The following is a 24761-nucleotide window of genomic DNA, read 5'->3' on the forward strand; positions in this document are numbered from 1 at the left end:
AGAAAAGGCAGAGACTTTGAGGTTATGCCAAATATAAAGGAGATCTTTATGCTGAAGAGGGCAAACATCACAGTAAGGAGAGTTTGCAAACAGCACAGGGAGTCTCTTGAATGTCATTTCTTCACAAACCTGCCCTATCTCTGACCACCTAGATTTGAAGTTATCTCCTGAAAACCTAAAGCAGCTACTTTTGTCAATCATTTATCACACAAAAATGATAAATTCATGGAGTTTTAGTAGTAGAAGAAATCCAAACATAGATGATGAAAATAAGAGTCAGTAAAGTTTAATTATTCTGTCTTCTATTACTTTAAATTTTCTTGCAATATACACGGAAAAACAATGTATTGAGATATTAACTAGTGCCTCTTCTTCCTTTCAGGAAAACAGAAAGATTCCTTCCAACCCCTCATCCTCCCAATAACACACCACATACACACATTCTCTTCTATTCATAAAAAAATAGCAGATCTTTGGGTTCGGAGTGTAAAGTTCTTCAGTCTTCAGAGACTATTGATGACTTTTGTAGTTTAGGGGCAAAAAGAAGCAGCCAGGTTCAACAATCTCCACCAGACTTTAGTTTGGAAGTGCAGTCCTATTAAGACCATTTGATATATAGATTGTCACTGAGGGTAAGGAAAATGGAGACTGGAGCTTGGGTTAAAGTGAAACTGGCTTAATCCCAGATGTGGTTTCATAGAGAGGGAAGGAAGAATCCTAAATCTAAAGTAGCCATCATGCCACTCTCTGTCAAGTCACTTTGATTTTCCTTTAACCCTTATTGCCACCAGCATTATTCATTTTTGTTTGCTGTCTTACTCCCACACTGTCATCACTCCCCAAAATTAAGTTGCAATGCCAGTGAATATATCTTTTTATTCTCATAACTGCATCCTCAGCAACATTATTTAGGGTCTCAGTAGGAAACAGATGGCGCCTTAAAGAATGTGAAAAGAGAGTTTAATAAAGGTACTTTTTACTGAGGCAAAAGCAACACGTGAAACAATGGAAAGCCAATGCAACCGTTAGGTACGAGGGGCAATGAGAAGAAGTAAGAGATCTGTAGCTGTGGGGAACAGGAGGCCATGTGATAGAGAAGCTATAATGTTAGATAGAAGAATATAGCCCTTGTCCAAAGCCAAGTGGGAGTAGGAAGAAGCGTCTTGTCCTCTAGGCTCCTGCCAGTACCCTCAATGGTCAATATCATCTAGAATCAAGGGAGCCTGGTGCCTCCTAGGGGACCAAGCAGGTTGGAGGGCTGATGTAGAAGGGATAAAGGAGAATAATGCACACATTTAAAATTCACTAAATAAAAGACTAATTTCTCCAAAAGATAAGGACATTTATCTTCCCTTATCAGGAAAAGGCAGGAGTGCTGATGAGGCAGCATATACATTTTGACAGCAAAAGAATACCAAGAGCTTGTGAACTCGGGAGCCAGAGGAGAATGAAAAACATCTCTGTCCCTTGTCTTGGCACAGAGTAAGTGAAAATACTTGCCTTCACGTGGAACACATGAGATGGACAATGAACAGCACCCATAATGGACTAAAGGCTACAACCCCCTCTGAAACTTTTTAACTATGTAACCCTCTTCAATCTTCTCACTCAAATCTAAGCATGGCTTTGAGGATGATTAGAAGGCTTCTCATGGTCTTATGGTGAGGATCTAGCAAGTAGGAAACTCTGAGCCAGATAAAATTTTATTTAGAATAATAAACCAGAACAATATTTTATTTTTTCAAAGATGTTATTCTATGTTTTTAGTTGAGAGAGAGAGAACAATTAGAGGGGCAGAGAGATAGAGAGAGAGAGAGAAAAAGAGAGAGAGAGAGAGAGAGAGAGAGAGAGAGAGAGAATGAATTCCAAGCAGGCTCCATGTTCAGTGAGAAGCCTGATATGGGGCTTAATCCCACAACTCTGAGATTGTGACCATGGCTGATATCAAGAGTCAGATGCTTAAATGACTGAGCAACCCCGGCAGCCCACCAGTGCAATACTTTATAAATCCAAGGATTTTAGATTAATTTCAGTACTGCTATATAGTTTCTATTCTTTGAAACAGACTTTAAACTTTGCAAGGGCTACTATGGGTTGAATTCTCTCCAAATTCATACCGTAATCCCCCAGTACCTCAGAATGTAGCCATTTTATGAGATAGAATCTTTAAAAAGATGGTTAAATTAAAATGATACCATTAGTTAGGACCTTAATCTAGTAAGACTGGAGTTCCTATAAGAGAGTGAGAGATACCTGTAACCCCAGGAGTGAGGATTCAGTAGAAGTCAGACTTCTGCCACCTCAGTCCTGAACTGCTAGCCACAAGAACTATGAGAAAATAAGTTTCTGTTGCTTAATCCACCAGTATTTTGTTATGGAAGCTCTAGTGAACTAATATAAGGGCTAAGACTACATCTTATGTTAACTACATTTTATCATCACATTAGCAGCATGGTGCCCTGACCACGATAGCTGTCCTGTGAATTCTGTGACTTGTTAGCTATATTAGCTCATTCTCCATTTCTAATATATTGGGACTGTGAAGTGCACTGTGTCTTTCATAATTATCTTCTACTTCCATTGTATAAATATGTGAAGTAGAAAATAAACCTTACTATTTCAGTAATTTCTACTTCTCACTAAGGTACAAAATAACCTTTATCTATTTAAAAGAAATATGGAAAAATCATTTTTTTAATTTAAAATATTTTAAAGCTTTCACTTGTTCCAACTGTTGGGTGTTTCTGGAAAGACAGGAATTGTGCCTGTGGTAATTATTAGTATTTCAGCCTCAGACATTCAGCAGAATCCCTGTTCCCAATCGTAGCCAGTGTTATTCCCATTCTAGATTCTTTGCCAGTGGTGGAAAGGTCATGTGGAGGTGAGCATAATATGAGGTATCTGGCTCCAATTCCACAAGAAACATTAAAGTAACTGCAGACTGATAAAATAAAGAGAGGGAACAGCATGCTGGACTACAAAGATCCTAAACCAGAGTGAGCCAAATGGTACATTCTTGACTAATGGTGACTGGCAACGAAAGGGAGAATAGCCCTTAGGAACAGACAGAAGCTCCATTTTAATTTAAAATATAGGTAGGATATATGAGGGTATCTGAAGACATGAGGTAACTGAAAACATGAGTGTAAATAGCTGTTAAGAAGGACAAGTAAACAGTTAACATTTTCTGCAAAAATATGAAAAGTTACCTTTTTTATAGTTAACTGCTGGAAGTCAGTGAGATAATGATAAAAGAAAAAATTAAGTTAAAACAGATTTTTTATGAATGTCCTCAGAAATTGGAAGAAAATAAATTCTATTAGAGGTCATTTTGAATGAGTGACAAAAGGAAGAATAAATATTCGTGAGAGGACTATTACTGATTATCTACAGGCAAACTATGGATATACTGGGAGTTCAGTTCCAGATCATCACCAGAGAGCAAACACAATAAAGTGAGTCAAATGAATTCTTCGGTTCTCAGTACATGTAAGAGATATGCTTACACAATAACTGTGTTTTATTAAGTGTGCAAGAGGATTAGGTCTAAAAAAATCCATGTATATAGCTTAATTAAAAGTATTTCATCACCAAAAAAAATGTTAATGACCATCTGGGCTTTCAGCAAGGCATTACCTTTTTGCTGGTGGAGGGTACTGCCTGGATGCTGATGGCTGCTGACTGACTGACTGAGGTGGTGGCTACTGAAGGTTGGGGTGACCATGGCCATTTCTTAAAATTAGACAACAGGAACATTTGCCACATCAGTGGACTTTTACTTTTGTCCATGGATTTCTCTGTAGCATGTGGTGTTTGATAGTATTTTACCCACAGGACTGGGTTCTTTCAAAACAGGAGTCAATCCTCTCAAACTCTGCTGCTGCTTTACCAATTCGGTTTATATGATATTCTAAATCCTTTGTTATCATTTCAATAATCTTCACAGCATCCTCACCAGGAGTCAATTCCATCTCAAGAAACAACTTTTTTGCTCATCCATAAAAAGGAATTCCTCATCCATTCAAGTTTTATCATGAGGTTGCAGCAATGCAGACACATCTTCAGGTTCTACTCCTGATACTAGTTCTCTTGCTACTTCCACCACATCTGCAGTTACTTTCTCCACTGCTGTCTCGAATCCCTCCAAGTCATCCACGAGGGCTGGAATCAACATCTTCCAAACTCCTATGCATGTTGAAAATTTGACCTCTTCCCACGAATCGCAATGCTCTTAAAGGCATCTAGAGTGATGCAACGTTTCCAGAAGGTCTTCAATTGACTCTGGCCAGAGCCATAAGAGGAATCACTATCTATAGCAGCCACTGCCTTATGAAAGGTATTTCTTAAATAAGAAGACTTGAAAGTGGAAATTACTCCTTGATCCACGGACTGCAGAACGGATGCTGTGTTAGCAGCCACGAAAACAACATTCATCTCATTGTACGTTCCCTCAGACCTCTTGGCTGACCAGGTGCACTGTCAATGAGCAGTCATATATTTTGAAAGGAATCTCTTCTTCTGAACACTAGGTCTCAACAGCGGGCTTAAAATATTCAGTAAACCATGTTGTGGACAGATGTGCTGTCGGCCAGGCTTTCTTATTCCATTTATAGAGCACAGGCAGAGTAGATTTAGCATAATTCTTAAGGGCCCCAGGATTTTCAAATGGTAAATGAGCACTGGCTTCAACTTAAAGTCACCAGCTGCATGAGCCCCTAACCAGAGGGTCAGCCTGTCCTTCGAAACTTTGAAGCCAAGCACTGACTTCTCCTCTTCAGCTATGAAAGTCCTTGGTGGCATCATCCTCCAATAGAAGCCTGTTTTGTGTACATTGAAAATCTATTGTTTAGGGTGGCCACCTTCATTAATTATCTTAGCTACCTCTTCTGGATAAGTTGCTGCAGCTTCCACATCAGCACTTGCTGCTTCCCCTTGTGCTTTTATGTTACAGAGATGGCCTCTTTCCTTAAACCCCATGAACCAACCTATGCTAGCTTTGAACTTTTTTTCTGCAGCTTCCTCACCTCCCTCAGCCTTCACGGTATTGAAGAGAGTTACAGCCTTGCTGTGGATTAGGCTTTGGCTTAAGGGAGTGTTGTGGCTGCTGTGGTCTTCTATCCAGACCACTAAATAGTTCTCCATATCAGCAATGAGGCTGTTTCACTTTCCCATCATTCATGAGTTTGGTGGAGTAGCACTTTTAATTTTCTTCAAGGACGTTTCCTTTGAATTCACAACTTGGCCAAGTATTTGGTGCAAGAGGCCTAACTTTTGGCTTATCTTGGCTTTCAACATGCCTTTTTCACTATGCTTAATCACTCTCTGCTTTTGATTTAAGATGAGGGAGAGCCACTCTTTCACTTGAATACTTAGAGGCCACAGTAGGGTTATTAACTAGTCTAATTTCAATATTTTGTGTAAAAGGGGAAAGGGAAGTTTGAGGAGAGAGCAGTTGGTGGAATAGTCAAAACACACACAAATTTATCAACATGTTCACGATCTTTTATGGGTGTGGTTCGTGGTGCCCCAAAATGCAATGGTAACATCAAGGATCACTAACTACCGATTACCATAATAAATACAACAATAATGAAAAAGTCTGAAATACCATGAGAATTACCAAAACATGATACAGAGACACAAAGCAATCAAATTATACTGGAAAATGGTGCCAAAGACTTGCCTCACAAAAGGTTGCCCCAAACTTTCAATCTGTAAAAAACATAGTATCTTGGAAGTACAATAAAGCGAAGCACAATAAAAGGAGGTATGCCTATAATTTTGGCCTAACACTTACCATTGCCTAGGCCCTCTGCTAGTACATGAACTATGAATAAATTTTAGTTGTTATTTCTGTTTTATACAAGAGGAAACTGAGGTTTAGGGAGGTTAACAACTAGCCTAAAGTCATGTAGTTTACAAAAGGTGTTGGAGTCAGGACCGAAATCCAGGTTTTCCTAGCTCTACAGCCCTTCCTATAACTAACCATGAGGCTGAAATTCATCAGTTCTTGGGGCTCCCCTTCTCTTACTGTGATCAGCAAACTTATTTTTTGGTCTGAACACGTATTGTTTGCAAACAGCTCAAACAAGCAAATTACTGAATATATTTGTTCATTTCCTTGTGAATAACTTTGTATTTTGCTTTTATATACAGTTGACTGATCTTTCCTACAGGACAGTGGGTTCTCTGCACAATTTGTTTCGTACAACCCTTAGCAAAATATCATATGTAAATAAGTGCTCTTACTGTAGATGATTATACTTTTTAGAACACACTCCAAGGAATGAGATCAGTGAGAGTCTTGGATTTAGAAAGCTTTTACCTTTAGGGTAAAGAAATGTTTTACTTATAAGTAGTGTGAAATTTCTTTTTCCCAACATTTTCTATTCCTTGGGTACTAAAATCAAAAGTATTCCTCTTTTGTTTATGTGCTAATTTGATTACTTAGCAAAATTATATTCTAGGAAACCCAACAAGATGTTTAAATGAGCTAAGTATACTTTTATTTCAGTCATGCAATTTATTCAATCGAATATTTTCCCCTGCCCTTGTCAATTGTTTCAGTTGCTCACAGGCAATTCTATTAGGAATGAAATATTGTTAGAAGGGGGTTCTCAAAAAGTGCTTTATCTTCATTATATTGAAAATTCTATTCCAAACTAACCTTTGGGGAAATCTGTTTTACTGACATACTTTACTTTCATAGTTTCGTTTCAAACACAGGGAGTTTTCCTGCCAAAGCCTCATTTTTCTCCTTTTTGGCTAAAAGCTCTTTTATGGAGACTGTTCATTTCCCCCACCCCTCAGTGGATCTCACCATGATGACTCTCCTAAGGACACATTAGAGGGCTTTGTCCTAATCCATATTTTACTAAACATCCCCAGGAGTGAGAAGGACCTTCACTAGGATTTGATTAAACAAGTTTTTAAAGCCAATAAAATGTTTTTAAGTTGCAAGGGAAAGCAGCATTAGTGCACATTCCCAAGGAGGGCAGATATTTCACTTTCCAGTCGTCCTTTAGGATGGAGTGTACTCTCTTTTAGAGCAGTTCCAGAGACTTCAGCCTCTAGGGGCAGTTACCCATGAGGATAGCTTTATTGAATAGCACAACACAGTTGTGGCTTAAGCTATTTCTACACACTGCAGAGCACTTTTATGTGTAACTTTCCCCTGTCACTTTAAAGAGTTATTGAAAGGGTCAAAGAAAATAAAATAGGTAATACCGAAAAGCTTGTGTTCAAGTTGAATATGACTTAACCCCTGGAAGAAATGGAAAACAAAGCTACTTGTTAAATACAGTGGATTAGAAATGTATACATGCAGGTCTAAGGATAAAAGAAATTAGATTAAACAGATTAACAGAGACTATTTTTATGATTAAATAGGTTTGGTTATGAAAACAATCCTATCTAATGTTCAGGAAATGGTTAAAATGGACCAAGTTGGTGGAAATATAGCTCATTAAGAGTCATATGTATATATGCCAAAATACTTATTATGTCCAATGAAGAGGAGACTAGAAACTCAATGCAATCACTATCCATAATCACAGAGGTTCATTTATTTGAGGGGGGGAAAATCCCCTACAGACATGAGATTGTCTCAGTTGACTGATAATAACAAACAGGCTCAGTAGAAACAAAAGGTTGTAAAATCTCCACTACATTAAGTGTTCAATAGATGTAGTTTAAAAATCAAGTCTAGCTTTTCTTTTTCCTAATGTCAGCAATGCAGATAAAAACAAGCCTTAAAAAAAGGTTTTTAAAGTCTGAGATATTTTAATTCTGCCCCAGCAGAGAATGAAAGAATCAGAGGAGAAAATATATTAGTCACACAACCTCAGACACACACACACACACACACACACACACACACAAATGAGCATCTGATCTGTTGCAGTATGGGAGCCCTGGGAATAAAGCATCTTGTTGGGAATCTCTATAGTATTTTATTAGACAATCATGATTAATGTCACAAAATTTAAGCAATCTTTGAAAAGAAGTCAAAATGTGCCACAAAAATTCACTTGATTGTGCCAGTGGGAATATTTCCTAACATAGCCTCAAACTTCAAAAATAGTATAAAGCATGCAAATGGAGTAAGGGGCAGGGTCCATCCATTTCTTCCCAAGTATATTTAATTTATTTAACAGAAAAATGTTGGGAAAATTGTGACTCTCATTAACATGAGAAAGGAGCATCCAGTCATGTCTATATACTGGGTTATTCACATGTTGTTTTTCCCAGGGCAAGGGAGGTATTCGGATTTCTTACTGCTTCATGTCACCAGTCTGTAACCCAGATTGTAACTTTAAGATGTTATCTCCTGGCTGCTCAGATAAACAGCCCATTATGTTTTTATGGTAGGCAGTTCTGAATCCTAAGGGGATTAGAATATATTGGCTGGAGTTTGTGGTTCCCTGCTAGACTATCAAGGGGTTCATGGGATCTTGCTTGGACTATATCTTTAAGCAAACACCTCTCTCATAATGGTGTCTCACACTGCCTTCGTGGCCATGGACTTCAAAAGCTGATTGCAGGGAGGGCCAAGAAGGCAATAACCCTTAATACAACAGAACCAGTCTAGAAGGGACAGACAGGGCAAAGGTAAGGCGTCTCTAAGGTTGGCATTTGTGAGTTTAGCCACATGGGGTGAATAGAGGCCATCTGTTCTTGAATTGGCAAACTCATAGTTTTCACACCATCCCAGGATCAAGTACATTTCATGCTTACTGGTGTCAGCACTGTAGAACTTTCCCAATCTTAATGATACATATTTTAAGTTTACTTACCTTTGTTCTCTAAATAATGATAGTATGTGTAGGTGCAAGTGTGTGTATATGTGTGTGTCTGTGTGTTTGGGGGATTTGAGTTATTCAGAGTAGACTTAAAAGCAAAAGTATTACAACTAAAAGAAAATTCAAGTATGCATTCATAAAACTTATATGAATAAGTTTGGGCAGGGGGAAAGAAAACTGGAATGCTGTGCTGTTGGAATTCTTTGCTTTCTTTTGAGTAGATTGTGTGAAGAGGTTTTTTTTGTTCATGTTTTGTTTCGGTTGTGTGTTTGTTTTTCAATTACAGGAACTCCCTGTTTGAGATCCACAAACAGAGGAATCCCTTCTTCTGTCATCTTGCAAATAGTTGTGCATACTATCAACTATTTCAAAGAATACATCATTTAAGAAAACATTCTCATTTCTGAGATCTGGAAATAAGAAATAGAAACTTAAATTCTTCCGTTCATATTTCAAACCCAATATAAAATTATTTTTTATATGCCAAGTCATGGAGAGTATATAGCTTATTAAACATTAGATATGATTTATATGGATATATGTCTTTATCTATACTACTTGATAGATAAAAAATTATATTGAATAATTCAAGGCTTATACACTGATTTTAAATATTATTAACACACTGTACTCATATTAATTATTTTGTAAGTTAGCTTACCTACCATGTCTTCTAAAGTAATAACTAAAATACCACTAATTTAAATTTTGGAATAAAACATATAATTAAAATTTGTATCTTCTAGAGCCTATAAAAATATGATTTATTTAATCAACACAAAATTGGTTGAAACTTGCTATTAATGAGTGACAGTATTTCCTTATCAATGTCTTTACCATAACCTAGCCTAGGCTGTCAGATTCTTCATGAATCGCAGTAAAGATAATGAAAAAGAAGAAAACAAGGTCATATTGAGGGGCAGGAAGCATGAGCAAATTTCAGAAAAAGTGATGCCGGGGCTAACACCAAGGCATTGAGTTAACTCAATCATGCTGATTACTATTTACTATGTGAGAATTCAGTTCAAATCTAAACACAAGGGAAGTGCCATCTATTGATGGGACATCGAATCAGCATTTTGACTCTGAGAGAGTGAGTCTATAGCTCATCCAAATGTTATGTTTTCAATCAGTAAAACCATAGCAAATATATCCTAAGATTAAAACATGATTTCTTATTAATAACAGTTTACGTGGTGGAGATTCCAAAACCTAAGCCTTTGGAAACCTTCCCTATACAATAACTTTCTAACTCAGCAATCTTCATACCTTTTTGGTAGCACAATCTTAACTGCATATGAAAAACTACATACTCTTGGGGCACCTGGGTGGCTCAGTCGGTTAAGCATCCAACTTCAGCTCAGGTCACCATCTCATGCTCCATGAGTTCGAGCCCCGCGTCGGGCTTTGGGCCGATGGCTCAGAGCCTGGAGCCTGCTTCCGATTCTGTGTCTCCCTCTCTCTCTGCCCCTCCCCCGTTCATGCTCTGTCTCTCTCTGTCTCAAAAATAAATAAGTGTTAAAAAATAAAAAAAAAAAAAAACAAACTACATACTCTCCTGCATATTTCAAAGGGATGTCTAATATTTTTATGAGCTAGTATTTTTTAAAGGATGTATTTTAAGCATACTGTAATAGTGCTTTAAAAACATTTCCTTGAAATATTGGGCCCCTTGATCCAGTTTATGGATTACACTATGGAAAACATTCACCATAGAGTAAAATTGGCAATACCAAATATATTTGTCACACCAAACAACTAAATCAGACTTAATTTTTTCTTGCTGGGAAAAAGTATTACTTCATTATTTGATTCAATTATTGTGAAAGTGAGTTCCAACATAGGTAGAATGATGACAGATGGATGGATGGGTAGATGGATGGATGGATGGTGAGACAGGTAGGTAGTTAGGCACATAAGTAGATATAGATCTTTTTGTGAGTTTTTGTAAGTGCATATATATCTTTTTGTGAGTTTACAACCTAAATAAAATGAGATGCTGCCTCCCTTAAGATTGCTTAATAAAACTCACTTTGTTTTGTGGTCAAAGGAAACTCTCAGAGATAATCCATTCCCTTAATCATGCTCCTTCTCATATTTCAAGTACTATCTCTACATGAGGCCACTCATTATTTCCATGAAAATACTATGTACTTTCAGGATTTTTTTCATTTATGTGTCTGTCCCATTTGGCTGTCTGTCCCATTTGGCTGAGTACCACTCACCGTTTCATGTCATATTTCAGTTACCATGTCAGCAGGGTCTTTCTTTGACCAGGTAAATTGATCTACTTCATCTGTATTCCCCTAGGTTATTGTAAGTTATTTTGTATCTATGTTGCTATGCCTTTCTTAATACACCATGAACACTTATGATACTTTAAAGGCTCAATAAATGTTTTTAAATAAAACAAATGAATCAATAAATGATTCAATCATTAAGAACTAGTTCTACTGAGAAATGTCTAAAATAATGCTTTGTAAGGACATGTAGCTGTGTATAAATTCATACTCCACAAGAGGTGATTTCTTTAAATGCACAAAATATGTTTTGCTAATTTCTATACATTAAAAAATTGAATGTTCTTTTTAAAATTCTTTCCATATTTATTTCATTTTAGTTTTTTAAATATAATTTATTGTCAAGTTAGCTAACATACGGTGTATACAGTGTGCTCTTGGCTTCAGGAGTAGATTCCCATGATTCATTGTTTACATATAACACCCAGTACTCATCCCAACAAATGCCCTCCCTAATGCCCATCACCCATTTTTCCCTCTCCCCTCAAACCCTCCCCATCAACCCTCAGTTTGTTCTCTGTATTTAAGAGTCTCTCATGGTTTGCCTGCCTCTCTGTTTGAAATTCTCTTTTCCCCTTCTCCCACGGTCTTCTGTTCAGTTTCTCAAATTCCACATGAGTGAAAACATATGATATCTGTCTTTCTCTGACTGACTTATGTCACTTAGCGTAATACCCTCCAGTTCCATCCCAGTTGTTACAAATGGCAAGATTTCATTCTTCTCATTGCCAAGTAGTATTCCATTGTATATATAAACCACATCTTCTTTATCTACTCATCAGTTGATGGACATTTGGGCTCTTCCCATAACAAAATTTAAATGTTCTTATCATCCTTTTTGGTCTTGAAGAGATTGATTCATAGGAGACATTTTAAGAATGACAGTAAAAAGCAGCAATGTAGAAAGACCACACATGGATATGGTCTTTTAATAACATTATTTCCATGCCATTGTTCCCTGGTAGCAAAGACTCTTGGCAGGAATGGGGGGACAATATTAAAAAGAATAACCAATTTAAAAGGATGTTTGGATGTGGAGCAAAAATCATTTGTCTTATAATCACTTATAACATTTAACTGTAGTCATTTAACATATGTAACAAGTAGGAAATAAAATTTTTACATGGAAAATAATTTAAAAATAATATATGGAGAATTATAGCCCATTATTCATCCTTTTTGGTTGCCAAAGCAAGCAGCTTAATCAGACCTTCTCCAGTAGAACATGTTCAAATTGAGTATCAACTACAAATTTGATATTTGATATTCTGCAGAATTTAGCAGAAGGTATCAGAAGCCATCACAACATTCTTTAAATAATTTGTGGTAAATTATAACACTAGATTTCAGGAATCACGTGATATTTATCTATTCTCTTATACATATATTCTAAGAAAAATAGAAAATACAAAAAGTCCTAGGGTCTTGAGAAACCATGAAATCTCCCAAGTCTTTAAGCATTGTTCAGATTTCAGAAATTACTCAGTAAACAATTATTTGAGAGACCTTATTACTTTTCCCCCAAATAGCAGCCAAATTTCAATATATAGCTAATATATAAAACTTATATTTTCATATTTATTTATCACTCTCTGTTATAAATAAGTATGTACAAAACTACCACTAAAGCTATTTCTGAAAATTTCAGTCATACCAGATTTTGTTCAGTCAGAATTTTTTCTATGATTTAAGATTTAAAACTAGTAAATATTAGTGAAAACAAGCTTCGAGACATTCAAAGAAGTTACAGGCCATGATTTTACACTAGAAAAAAATTAGCATCTGCATTTTATTTATTTTTTTTCTTTTTCTTTCTTTCTTTTTTTTTTTTTTTTTTAAGTAAGCTCTACACCCAATGTGGGGCTTGAACTCACAACCCAGAGATCAAGAGTAGCATACTCTATCCGCTGAGCTAGCCAGGGACCCCAACATTTCCATTTTCTGAATGAATACATGTTGCTAAATCTTTTAGAATAACTTTGAGAATCTTAGAATATCTTTAAATACAAAGTTTTCTTTGTTCATGCTTGTGGTCTCAGAAATTGAGAATGACTTTTTCTCATTGGGCGAGTTTGCTTAATTTATCTACTTTCAATGTTTCCCAATAGAGATCTTTTTACTAAATGTTTCAGTAATAGAATCTGCACTTTGAAGGTACTGAGTCAGAATTGTTGACTCTGAAGCAATGTTCTTTCTTCTCTAACAAGCCACAGGTCCTGAAGAGTGACCGCATGACCTGTTTTCACCATCATTAACAAAATGACTTTTTGTACAAAAGAAAAGACCTTTCTATCTAAAAAATAAAATCTTATGATACATTGTGAAAATTATTTGGTATGACATTGACTTTTATTACGCTTTGTGTTACTCATGAGAACCAAAGAAGACCATGCTCAAGAATGAAAAAGAAAACACTTAAGGGGATCTGGGCAGTTTTAACAGCATGAGTGAAATACAACACCAAACAGGATGTCTCTATTCCCTTTGAACTTGAGGCATCCCATGGACCCTAAGCTACTGAATTCTCTGGTTAGTTATGTGGTGTCAGACATTCAGTATCACTTAATGAAGATAAGTTTCTACCTTCTACTTTTAAAGGCAATGGTGAATGAATGCTGCCTGACCAGAGGATTTTATCAAAGTCTTTGTAAAGTTAAAGAAAATGTGCATATTATTGTTAGGTCTTAAAGTAAGCAACTGTCCATGTTCTACTTTGTGGGTTTTGTTTGCTTGTTTGCTTGGTTTTTTGTTTGTTTTGTTTTTGTTTTTTTGCATTGACTGCAAGATCAGTAGGCAGAAATATTTCCATATTTACACCTCAAGAATAAACTTAAGTATTTGTTCATTTATTTTCAAAACATATATAAAGCTCTCATGGAAAAAAAAGTTGAACTTAATCATCAACTGATTTTATCTCATCCAAGATTTCCTTTTATCATAAATAACACTTAGAATTTCCTACTAATTAGACAAAGTATCTTCTTGATTCTTTCCCTTTGACATTAATGAAACATGTACCTGCTCTTTTTTGAGATTTCCCTCATTACAGAAATAGACCAATAGTTTCTTTTTGGTTGTATATAGTCAAGTAACATAGATCCATACTAAGACACTGTCACACCTCTCTTTGGGAAATACATTCATAAGAAAGTGGCTGAGTAAGCATTAAATAAGGCTTATTGGTACTAGGCTTATATATGAAGTTCCTACACTCTTCATGTAAACTCTTGGAAGTTGCGTGGAACAAGAAGCTCAAACTTGTGATCAAATGCAACCCCCAATGGAACACTGTCTAGGTTCATATGAGAATGGGCCAAAGAGATCTATCTGATGTTATTTGACGGTAATATGCCACCCTATTATTTTTGAATTTTAAATTTAAGCATAAACTGATTTCATCTTATCAAAACTTTTCTTCTTTCATAAAAAGATAACACTCTAATTCAGAGAAAATATACACTGACCTAATTAAAATTTAAAGTGATTCCCTTTGTGAAATGATTTTTAGAATAGGATTTAGTGATTCTCTCTTATGGCCATGCCCTGGTCTCTTTAATCAGCCCTAAGTAGAATCCTTCTACAATATCAATTCCAAGCATTCTCCTTTTTTATCATCTCCTATCTTTTCAGTTTACTCCCGCTACCTCTCCAATTGCAATAGTTTTGGGATCTGCCATTCATTGATCCAATCAATTTTTCATTCTTATACTCTTAACGTTTTTCATTTCTTTCCTTTAGCTAAATGGAAATGCATACCACATCAGATAATCACTTCCTTGCCTCTTTCACTTTAATTTAATCTCAGTTAAACTCTACTGTTCAATGCAGCTGGTGAAAATAACACAGTTATGCTGACTTGTCTCACTTCAAATGAAGACCATGAAACTTATGTGGGTCCTTAACATTGCTCCATGCAACCTCCTACCAGATTCCCTTTTTTGCTCACCTAGCTATTTATGCATATATTCTCTTTGGTTTTCAAACCTCCAAAATGTCCTTCCCATTCTGAGTGATATCCTCGGTTCCTATTTCACTAAAGAAGTCAATGAGAAGCATACTTGATAAATCTTCTACCACTACATTCACACACCTGCCAGCATCTGGACCCATGTGTTCTGCTTTTCCTTCAGTTACTGTGGACAAATTGTCCATGTATCTAAGGTCAAACCTTCCATTAGTGGACTAGATCTCATCCCCTTCATATATTCAAGGGCATTTCTCCAGAAAATAATTCTTCCCTGTCTCTACAACAGCATCAAGATTTTGCTTTTTACCAAATCATTCCCAGCATCACATAAGTATGCTATTATTTTACTAATATTTTTTAAATGCTAATTTACTCTCCTCTTCCCACCTATTGTTCCATTTCTCTAATCCCTTTAAAGTAAAATCCCTCAAAAGATGAATGGTCTCAGAAGTCAGTTCCTCTCCTCCAACTTTCTCCTCTAATCAGGCTTTTAACTCACCAAATCCTTTATTGACAAGGTCAGCAGTGGCCTCTGTGTTACTGAGTTTAATAGCCAGTGTTATCTTACTTGCCTCATCAACAACATTTGATACAGCTGATAATGCTCTCGTCTTTGAACCATTTGCTTCAATTGGATTCCAGGACACCATGCTCTGCTAGTGACAATCAGCCACTCCTCGTGTGACACCTCCTTAGGACTCTGATGACATAATGTTGGAGCAGTCCAAGTCTCAGTCTTTAGATCTCCTCTCTACCTACACCTGCACGCCCCCCCCCCCCAGGTGATTCCCACCTGGTCTCATGGTTTTAAATAACACCTACATGCAGATAACAATTACTTTTCTATCTTTAGCTCTGACTTCTATCCCAGACTGAAAACACATATATCCAATTGCTTTCCGGATAGCTACATTCAAATGTCTAAGAAACACTTCAAATCTCATGTGTACAGAGCTGAACACCTGATCATCCTTCCCCATTTCAGTTAATATCCTTCCACAATCTTCTCCCTTTCAGTTAATATCGACTCCATCCTATCTAGTACACGGACCCAAGACCTTAGAGTTATCCTTTACTCCCCACCCCTCCCCCAGATCCCATCTGTCAGCAAATCCAATTCACTTACCTTTAAAATAAACCAGAACAAAACCCCTCCTCACCTCTTCCACTTTCCTTCTTCCTTCATCATCCCACTTCAGTCACTGCCTCCCTTGTTGCCTGAGCACTCCAAGGAACCTCTGTCTCAGGGCCTTTGCCTTGTTTTCATGTGTAGGAATGTGAGATCTATGTAGGTCTCACAGCCGTGCTCCCTCATCACCTTCTGGTCTTCATGCAGATGTCATTTATGAGTAAAGCCATCTCTGATGATCCTTTTTAAAATTGAAAATCTCTTTTCTCCAAGCATAACCTGATCCTTTCCCTACTTTAATTTTATTCATAGCATACAAAATCTTAATGTACTACAAGTTTACTTATTTTGTTTCATCTTTAACCACTAGAAAATGCTCTTCACAAGACTTTCTATGATGATGCAAATGGTCTACATAAGTGCTGTCCAACGTGGCAGCTGCCAGCTATTGGATATATAAGCTGCATTAGAATAGGGAGTTTTGACTTGTTTAGACTGATGTAACCCCAGTACTTAGAACATCATCAGACCCATAGTAGGTATCCACTCTGTATCTGTTGAATGAATTAAGCACCTTTTCTTTCTGGTTTCATTTCCCTGGTTAAACATTGACCCAGGCCATGGTATTTGATTGATGATGGTAGCAGAGGGTACACGTTAGCTCCCACTCACCTTTGTGCGAAGAACAAATTGCACAACTCAGGTGGTTACACTGAGTAAGTGACTTGGTTTTGCAGATAATTACTAGCTATTTAGAGCCTGCATCTCTTTCTCCTTTCTGATAGTACTATTGCTATCAGTGTGAAAAGGGCAAAAATGTTGTAGGAGAGCCCTAGATATGGAGGTATACGCCTGTCTCTGTCGAAAGTCACTGCCTTAATGACAAAATTACTTAGATTTCCTTTTTTATTTTCTTCAGTCCTTTTGCCTACTTGAAACCCCATGTAGGTTCTCAACACTCAGCTCCAGAAGAAAAGCCAAATATAAGAAGCATCAAGTAGCAGCCAGGGAGAAACAAACAAACAAACAAACAAACAAACATGGGACATAAACTTATGCTCCTTAAACTCAGTAGTAATTACCTTTAGAATATAAATCTCATCTCTCTATCAGGAAAGAAGTTTCATCAGTCTTCTATAAGGAAGATTTAATAGCATTGCACGTCTGGGACAAAATCAAGTACACCTTCCTGGGCCCTCTAAGTTTGTTTCTGTGCAATCAATCTCCTTTTCCTACTTTGTATTGCCCCTTTATCTTTTCATAAAGCATGATGAGAAAATAGGTACACAGGGGCCAGAGTTTCTTTCTGTCTTTACAGGGCAGGGCCCAAATCTTCATGGTACAGAGTTTTATGCTCTCAATATACAAAAATGACCTTCTAGGAGAGAAGGAATAAGAATGGAAATAGCATAAAAGGTAAGAAATTTAGCTATTTCAGCCAAATGAGTGAACTTAATAAACTTGGATCCCTATGATGATTCAAGTTCTAAATATGTTCTGGTCCTTGTCTCTCCTTGCTTTCAAGGTCAATTTCTGATACAAATATAGAAAGAAAAATACATTTTTATCAGCTCTGAAACTAGACCACCTGTGAATTTCAGCTGTAGCTCTTTCATAATCAGGCCATTATATTTTTTATGCTTTAGTTTCTTCATCTGTAAAATGGAAATCATAGCAGTATTATTTTACGGTATTGTTACAAAGATTTAAAAAGTGAATGTAATCTGCTTACAATAGATTTATTAAATGCTTATAGCTCTCACTATTCTAAGACCGAATTTTAAACCATTCTATTGGTCATTGGTTCAAATGTTTCATTTTACAGGTGAGGACTAGGGACATCAACTTTTTAAACTGACGTTTATTGTCTCAATCAGGATTAGAACAAAGTCTCCTACTTCCTAGCTAATGTACTTTCTAACACACTACTCTAATTCTTATCCTGACCCTTCACTCCTTTTCCATTCTTTTCTTGTTATATGAAAGTGGGAATAATCACACCTAGGAAAATTGGAGGTGGGAAGTGTGGCTTAGATTGCAAATAAGCAGTTACTTAACATTCTGCTCTTCAAGTTTTTTCTTCTCCAACGTGACAATCATCAAACCAATCAGTGGAAGTGCTCTCCTCTGCCACCAAAGGGAACACATCCATTCACACAGAGACCTGACAGGCTGTTACAATGCCAATGCCTCTGAGCCATGTGGAAGGTGGCTCTAGGGCTGGCCCTAGATAAATAAATGTGGTTAGTGTAAGCATTTTTAGCTTCCAGATGATAAAACTTCAAAAGCTTTGGATGATCTATTTTATGGAAATCAAGAATTGACTGCAATTGAATCTTGCCAAATACCCAGACACTGCCTCTGAAGGCGGTCACACAATGAGCCACAGCAGCAAGCACACTGGAAAGAATAAGAAGCCGGATTCTCCAAAAACCTTAGGCTATTACTTTGGCCTGGCACTTACTAGTTATTAAGTCTGGTACTCAATGATTTACTCTTAAAATGCCTGCAGTGGTGTCTTTTCCTAATTGCTGATCTCATTTTGCACCCTAGTGCCAAATAGTCCCCCTGAGACTACTGAGTAAAACAACAGGAATAGTTCCAATAACCATCACAATCCTTAATAAAATGCAGCTCTTAAAGTAGATGACCTTCCTGGAACTATCCCAAGTAGCTTGACACTCTTCTGTTTTCTTTGGGTTCTTCATGTGCCTGTCAGTTACTGAAATTAGCTACATTTAATAAATGATTCCCTCTACTGGCTACTTGGACAATAAAGTGATTTTAGGGACTCTTACAGAAGGACTCTTGTTTAGATGATTACCCTAAACAGAAAGGCAATATTGTGCATAAGGACAGTGCTATGGGGAGAAACCTTTGACCAGAAACAGCATCTGAGAAAATTGTTTATAGTAGCTCCAAAGAAACTGCAAATAAATGAATGTATCTAGCAACTCTTCCAATTTTGAGATAAGCAATTCTAAATGAGAAGACTGGATTTTATATAGTGCACAAGTATATGTTATGAAACCCAGCTCAGATAGACTCACCAAAATATCCTACACTGGTGGAATTAAGTAAGGGTTAGCCAAATAAACCCTCAGTACACTACTTTAGGCTAAGGGGTCCCTCTGGCCTTACTTTTGTCTTTCATCACCAGCTCCACCTATCTATCCTTTTTCAGATTGTATTGTAGTTCCAGGAAGGAACAGTAAGCATACAGGTTATCTGCCATAGATGGTCAATGATTTGGTAAAAATAATTTCTGAAATAGGTAGTTTCTCCAGTTTATGGATAAACGCTACCAAATCAGAGAAAAAAGGAAAACAGCAGGGAATAAAGACCTTATCTATACTTTACATACATACATACATACTTTATGTACATATATATATATATATATACACACATACATATATACATACACACACACACATATATATATATATATATATATATATATATATATATATAATCAGGCCATTATCTTTTTTTATGCTTTAGTTTCTTCATCTGTAAAACGGGAAACATAGCAATATTGTTTATCTTACAGTATTGTTACAAAGATTTACAAAGTAAATGTAATGTGTTTACAATAGATTAAATGCTTATAGCTTATTAAATATATATATGCATTTAATCATTCCTGGAAAAATGGTTAAAATACTAAAGTTATTTCTATTTTTGAAAATTTAAATATTAAATTTAAGTTATTAAATTAAATTTATTAAATTGAATTTAACTAAATGTAAATAATCTTTGAAAAATAAGGTTTTACTTATTATAACATAAAATAAGTTAAAATGGTTCAAAATAATCTGATTAGAGCCACACCATTTCTTATGCAGAAGTTGGTATTGAGATTTGGTGATAGGGTAAAAGAGGGAGATGGGATAAGGAAATTTCTTTAAAGAAGTATTGCATTTGAAAACAACTTGGAAGAAAATTATTCATATTTGTCTTGTCACTTTTCATATTGTTTGATTTAAAATGTTTCACATTCTGAGATTAAGAGAAAACTCCTGCCTACAGAGTTCTTTCCACCAAGGGATCTGGTAGAGTTTATGGCACTCTACTGAGTGACAATTAGATTACTTGGTTAAAGAGATAAGGGGAATTCCTTGGAAGAGACTCTTGATCTGAAACTACTTGAGAAAAACATTGGGCAGAGGAGGCTAATTATCTACAGCTCTCTGGATTCGTCAGACCTGGTAAGAAGACAATCACTGCAATTCCCAATGACTTATCTGTCCCATGAACTCCAGAATCCCATGAGACAAGCTTGGGGATTCTGTTTGAAAGGAGTCAGGGAAAGGAGGAGATATGTGGAATTCTGTCCATCTCCTTACAGAAAACAACAGCAACAAAATAACTCATAGATACAGAGAACAGATTGGTGGTTGCTAAAGGTAGGGGTGGTGGTGGGTTAAATGCATACATGTAGTCACAAGGTAAAAAATTTCAGTTATAAACTGAACAAGACCTGGATGTGTTGTATGGCATAGTGACTAAAGTTAATTACACTGCATTGTATATTTGAGAGTTGCCAAGAGAATAGATCTTAAAAGTTCTCAAGAAAAAAAAACTGTAACTATGTATAGCGATAGATGTTAATAAGAGTAATTGTGGTGCTTTGGGCTCTGTGCTGACAGTGTGGAGCCTGCCTGAAATTCTCTCTCCCCGTCTCCCCAGCCCAGGCATGCACATACATTCTCTGTCAAAATAAGTAAATAAACATTTTAAAAAGTACTTAAATGTTAAACATTTCAAAGTAACTAAATACTAGTATTTATTTCCATATAAGATTGCAAAAGTAATTTGACATGTGAACACAGCTCAGGTGTATGAAAACAATTATCCCCAAATTTAATGGGCATAGCATCATTGATATCTCATTATCTTTAGAGTGTCACATATTGGAAAGCATTTTTTCATTTATTCCTTTACCTTATTTTATTATACATAATAATAGCCCTATATTTAGCCCAAACAATATAATCTGTATCATTTCTGTTTGAGAGACAAGAGCATTAAGACACAGAAAAGTGAATTGGTAGCCAATTAGACCCAAATTATAGATCAACTAAATCCAAATCCTGTGTTTTTTCTTCCTATAACTAGCCCAGTAGGTCTCAAAATTTGGCTCCCAGCCCAGAAATATTAGCATCACCTGGGAACTTACAAATGCACATTGCAGGCCCCATTTCAGACCTAATGAATCAAATATTCTAGGAGCGAGGCTCAGCAAGCCTAACAAGGCCACCAGGTGATGCTGCTGCTTCCCAGTTTGGAAACCAGTGTGCTAGACCATCATGACTGTCTCCAGCTCATGAGTAGTGTGAGAAAAACTTCCTGTAGGTTAAAAGTATACACTAATTCCTTATAATTTCTTTAATAACTTCATCACTGCACACATTAGTAGATAATTCTCAGTCACATAACTGGCCCATACGCTCATAGTACTGGTACTGACTTATGACATTACTTAACAAATTGTTTGACTAACAGTTTCTATTTTCTATTGATTTGATTTGTAAAATGAACTGGAAACCAATTGTTTTAGTTAGAGTGACCATCAAAATAAGGAGTCAGATGGAGATTTCAGGCCAAGGAAGGACAATTTTTGTCTTAGCTAAAAGCAAAGTCACATGATGAGAATCCACTAAAAATTTCTCCCTTATCATGTTTTTTGTTTGTTCATTTGTTTTATATTGTTATTTTATTTTTTTACTTTCTCACAACTCTACTCAATCCCTGGAAGCCTAGACAGGGAATATAAAATGGGTATCTAAGCTTTAATTTTAGTATGGCCTTTGGGATTTTTAAAACAACATCTCAAAGAGCAGAATCCTGTATTTTGTCAAATCTAACATGTCATCAAATATAGCACAAAATAATTGTGAATGTTTTTTATATACCACTATGAAAATTAAAAATAAAAAAAAAAAAACCAGTGCTCATCTAACAATGAAATGCCATCAAATGTAAGAAGCATCCCAATTCAGACATGCTATATTATGAAACAGTGCATCTTAGTATCAATGAAATACAGTCCACATTTTATTCTACAGTTGCAGCTGGAATCCTCTTTCAGGGAAAACTCTGCTTATGTATTTTCTTCTCAAAAGCAATGTTGATCTGGCCCCAGTTATAAAAGAGTTACAGTAATTTTGCTCTTCAAAGCTAAATAGTAGTCATCCTAGCCTAAGGATTGTTTCATGACATCAGTAACTAAGCACTACAGATGGAAAATATTCTTCTACATTTTGGTATCTGAGTTGTCATGTGGTGTAAGGAAACAGGCAATTGAGTGAGAAAATGAAGGCAGGGTAATAGTAAAACATGAAGCACTCACTGAATAAAATTTTGGCTGTCATTTCAAAATAAAATCATTTCTAAAACTGATGTTATTTTTTTAATATGCTGGCATTTTTCCTTCTTAACTGGCTATGTTGCTTCTTTATGTTGACTGTTACAAGGAACTATGTTGCATTGGACATTTATGAATATAAATCTCCTGTAAATCCACTTTCCCCTGTCTTTGCAGGGGGCCATGTACTTGGCCATGAGTACAACAAGGAGTCTGGTATGTGGGAAATTTGGGCCAAAGACTAAGTCCCTGACTGATTCTTAGGCAGAATGTTCCATGAAAAATAGTAAATACTATCTACAAACTGGTAAGCTCCCATATATCTGAAAACCTTCATCTACTTTTTTGACTTGGAAAATTGTATTCAAATAAATTTATTGTTGGTGAAATTTCTTTTTATTTTCTGTATTTTGGCAATTCAGAATAAATTTCTATGGCAATTAAAAGCTCTACCAATTTATTTGGGATATCTTTAATAACTTGTTGAGCCAAGTAGAAAATATGTTAAGCTGGAAGTTAAAAGACATGAGATCAACTTGTGATTTTCCTATTCTTCAGCTTCATGATTTTAAACAGTCACTTATTTTTTCCTGTCACTTTTTTAAAAAATTAGAATTGTAAATGACTACTAAATCCGTTTTAGTGATTTCTTTTTTTTTTTTAATTTTTTTTAACGTTTATTTATTTTTGAGACAGAGAGAGACAGAGCATGAACAGGGGAGGGGCAGAGAGAGAGGGAGACACAGAATCTGAAACAGGCTCCAGGCTCTGAGCTGTCAGCACAGAGCCCGACGCGGGGCTCGAACTCACGGAACGCGACATCGTGACCTGAGCCGAAGTCGGCCGCTTAACCGACTGAGCCACCCAGGCGCCCCCTTTTTAGTGATTTCAAGGTAGTAAGAAGATCAAAGAATAATACAAAAATACAAAAAAGGATGCTTTATATATATTATCTCACTTAATCATAAAAATGAAATGAGATAATGCAGAGAAGTTGTGTGTATAGTACGTACCACAGAGTGAAAACTCAATGATGGCCAGCAGGTATTACTGTATCATCTATTAACAGCACTGCCAAAATGAAACTAATGTCTCCTTCCAGTAAAGAAAACAATCTTCAAGACTTGAGTGACATTCCTGTGGTCATTCTAAGGCCAGCCCAGGATTATGACTCATCTACTGGATGACCAGACTGGGCTTTCAACCTCGGGGTCATAGTGCCCTCCATAGTCACTGATAGGATAGTCAACTGGGTTAGCTTTGAGTAGAAAGTCTTTTCAATTTCAATTTAATTCCCAAAGTACTGTTGGAAAACACCTGAAAATAATACTTTATTTATCTATTAAATGACTTCTAGTCCATGTTTTCCCCTTAAGTTCATATTAGACTTGAAGAATATTAGTACACAACAACATCCTCTCTGCCACTTTTAATTGGAAAAAAGGGGTATGATACACAAAGTGTAAAAAGGTAAAGAAGCAAGATTAGTTGTTTGGGTTATGTGTTTGTAAAAAAACAAGGGATATGGACTGTGGTTTAAGGAATAGGTAAAGAAGGGAGAAGGAATTCTTTCCTTCATCTCCTTCCATGTTTTTAAGTGTTACTTACTGCCATATACTTGTTTGTTTGTTTGTTTGTTTGTTTTAACTAATTTCTATGCCCAAAATGGAGCTTTAACTCATGACCCCCAAATCAAGAGTCACCTGTTCTACTGTTGAGCCAGTCAGGCACCCCTAAGTGCTATATACTGAAGAAGAAACAAATGTCCAACCTGACTAAAAAAGTCAATGTCAGATAAAAGAAGACTTGTAAAAGGATATTCACCTAAACATTATTTATAATGAAAACTGGAAACAACTTAAAGATCCATTAATGGGAGAATAGACAAAATACATGATGGTATATGTCCATAAATGCCTAATACACAGAAATTAAAAGATACGCAGTGGCACCTGGGTGGCTCAGTCAGTTGAGTGTCCAACTCTTGATCTCTCAGCTCAGATCATGATCTCATGGTTCGTGAGGTTGAGCCTCCCACTGGGCTCTGCCCTGACTGTGGAGCCTGGATGAGATTCTCTTTCTTTCTCTTTCTCTTTCTCTTTCTCTTTCTCTTTCTCTTTCTCTTTCTCTTTCTCTTTCTCTTTCTCTTTCTCTTTCTCTTTCTCTTTCTCTTTCTCTTTCTCTTTCTCTTTCT

General features: G+C 36.3%; 1 protein-coding gene across 11 annotated transcripts in view; it reads right to left on the reverse strand.

Annotated features, from left to right (window-relative positions):
* Positions 1-24761, reverse strand: part of HDAC9 (histone deacetylase 9) — a 938649-nt gene that overhangs the window by 108972 nt on the left and 804916 nt on the right. The gene's annotated exons all lie outside the window — the stretch shown is intronic.

This window comes from Neofelis nebulosa, chromosome 4 (genome assembly GCF_028018385.1).
Source record: "Neofelis nebulosa isolate mNeoNeb1 chromosome 4, mNeoNeb1.pri, whole genome shotgun sequence".
Lineage (NCBI taxonomy): Eukaryota > Metazoa > Chordata > Mammalia > Carnivora > Felidae > Neofelis > Neofelis nebulosa.